The sequence below is a fragment of the Mercenaria mercenaria genome, chromosome 1, assembly GCF_021730395.1.
Source record: "Mercenaria mercenaria strain notata chromosome 1, MADL_Memer_1, whole genome shotgun sequence".
NCBI classification, from domain to species: domain Eukaryota; kingdom Metazoa; phylum Mollusca; class Bivalvia; order Venerida; family Veneridae; genus Mercenaria; species Mercenaria mercenaria.
Genome location: NC_069361.1, coordinates 31,994,265 through 31,996,579, shown reverse-complemented (window position 1 = coordinate 31,996,579; position 2,315 = coordinate 31,994,265).

Genomic DNA, 2,315 nt, shown 5'->3' with positions numbered 1-2,315 from the left:
GATGGCTTGGGATATAATTTGTATATGACGGCAATATTTGATGTACTCAGCTACTTACAGTAAGAAAATATTTTCTTTTTCCATTGGTCACATGACAAAACACATTTATGAAAATCTCCATATGACTGAAACATTACATTTAAAATTGTCTATTCTTAAAACATGGAAAAAGAATTTGAAGTCGTCAGCTGTACCTTAATGTTTCAGAGAAATTATACATACATAATAATCCAAGAAAAACAAGACTTCCTGTCACATCTGTTTCAGTAAACAAAGACAAAATGAATGAGCCTGTTTCTTTAGACAAAGAGAAAACGGCTGAACCTGTTTCAGTAAAGGAAGACAAAATGGCTGAGCCTGTTCCAGTTAACCAAGACAAAATGTCTGAGCCTGTTTCTTTAGACAAAGACAAAATGGCTGAGCCTGTTAACCAAGACAAAATGTCTGAGCCTGTTTCTTTAGACAAAGACAAAATGGCTGAGCCTGTTTCAGTTAACCAAGACAAAATGTCTGAGCCTGTTTCTTTAGACAAAGACAAAATGGCTGAGCCTGTTCCAGTTAACCAAGACAAAATGTCTGAGCCTGTTTCTTTAGACAAAGACAAAATGGCTGAGCCTGTTTCAGTTAACCAAGACAAATGTCTGAGCCTGTTTCTTTAGACAAAGACAAAATGGCTGAGCCTGTTTCAGTTAACCAAGACAAAATGTCTGAGCCTGTTTCTTTAGACAAAGACAAAATGGCTGAGCCTGTTTCAGTTAACCAAGACAAAATGTCTGAGCCTGTTTCTTTAGACAAAGACAAAATGGCTGAGCCTGTTTCAGTTAACCAAGACAAAATGTCTGAGCCTGTTTCTTTAGACAAAGACAAAATGGCTGAACCTGTTCCAGTTAACCAAGACAAAATGTCTGAGCCTGTTTCTTTAGACAAAGACAAAATGGCTGAGCCTGTTTCAGTTAACCAAGACAAAATGTCTGAGCCTGTTTCTTTAGACAAAGACAAAATGGTGAGCTGTTCAGTTAACAAGACAAAATGTTGAGCCTGTTTCTTTAGACAAAGACAAATGGCTGAGCCTGTTTCAGTAAACAAGAAAAATGAATGAGCCTGTTTTTTTAGACAAAGACAAAATGGCTGAGCCTATTTCAGTAAACAAAGAAAAAAATGAATGAGCCTGTTTCTTTAGACAAAGACAAAATGGTTGAGCCTATTTCAGTAAAGAAAGAAAAAAATGAATGAGCCTGTTTCAGTAAACGAAGACAAAATGGCTGAGCCTGTTTCAGTAAACAAAGACAAAGTGGTTGAGCCCATTTCAGTAAATGAAGACAAAATGAATGAGCCGGTTTCAGTAAACGAAGACGAATTACTGTAAAATCATATATTTTTTTGGCGTGAAATTTCATGGTTTTGGTCAAAATGGCAATTTCATGGGGATATGAATTCGTGGATTTCAACTTTTGAACATAAAATGAATGGGGATTTTACTTGTTCGTTGGGATTAAATTTCGTGGATTGACTCAACCACGAAATCCACAAAAATGAGTCCCCGACGAATATTAATTATTTCATAGTACCTTATATGATTGATTAACTGTAAGTAATACTTGTCTTGTCCAAAAAAATAAAAATAAAAGGAAATATTATTTTAAAGCACTTAATTCAAGGTGCAAGTAGTAAATCGTTCACAGTTATATTTTGCTTAAAAGATTTTAAAGTGGACTTTATTACATTACAAGTGCTTAAATTTGATGCCTGTCAAAAGATTTCTAACTTTTTTTTATCAAAATTTTGAAGTACATTTGGATGTATTTGGAATAGGTATGACTGTGTTCTAACAGATCTGAATTCAGGAAAGTCTTAATATCCAATCATTTCACAGATATATATATTAATTTTCAGGGCATAAATAAGTTTCGTGGTTTTGGTCAAAATGGCTATTACATGTGGTATGAATTTGTGGATTTTAAATTATGAAGATAAACTGAATGGGACTTGATGTTTGTTCATTGATATTAAATTTTGTTACTTCATAGAACCACAAAATCTTTAAAATTTGTCCCCACAAATGTTACTTATCTAGCAGTATATATTGTTTCTTCCAAGGACAGTCTGGCTTAGTTTGGGCATTTAATTAGATGTATAAATACTGGAAAAGGGGCCTCATTGGCAGAGTGGTTAAGGTCGCCAACTTCAAATCACTTGCCCCGCATCGATGTGGGGTTCGAGCCTTACTTGGGGTGTTGAATTCTTCATGTGAGGAAGCCATCCAGCTGGCTTATGGAAGGTCGGTGGTTCTACCCAGGTGCCCGCTCGTGATGAAA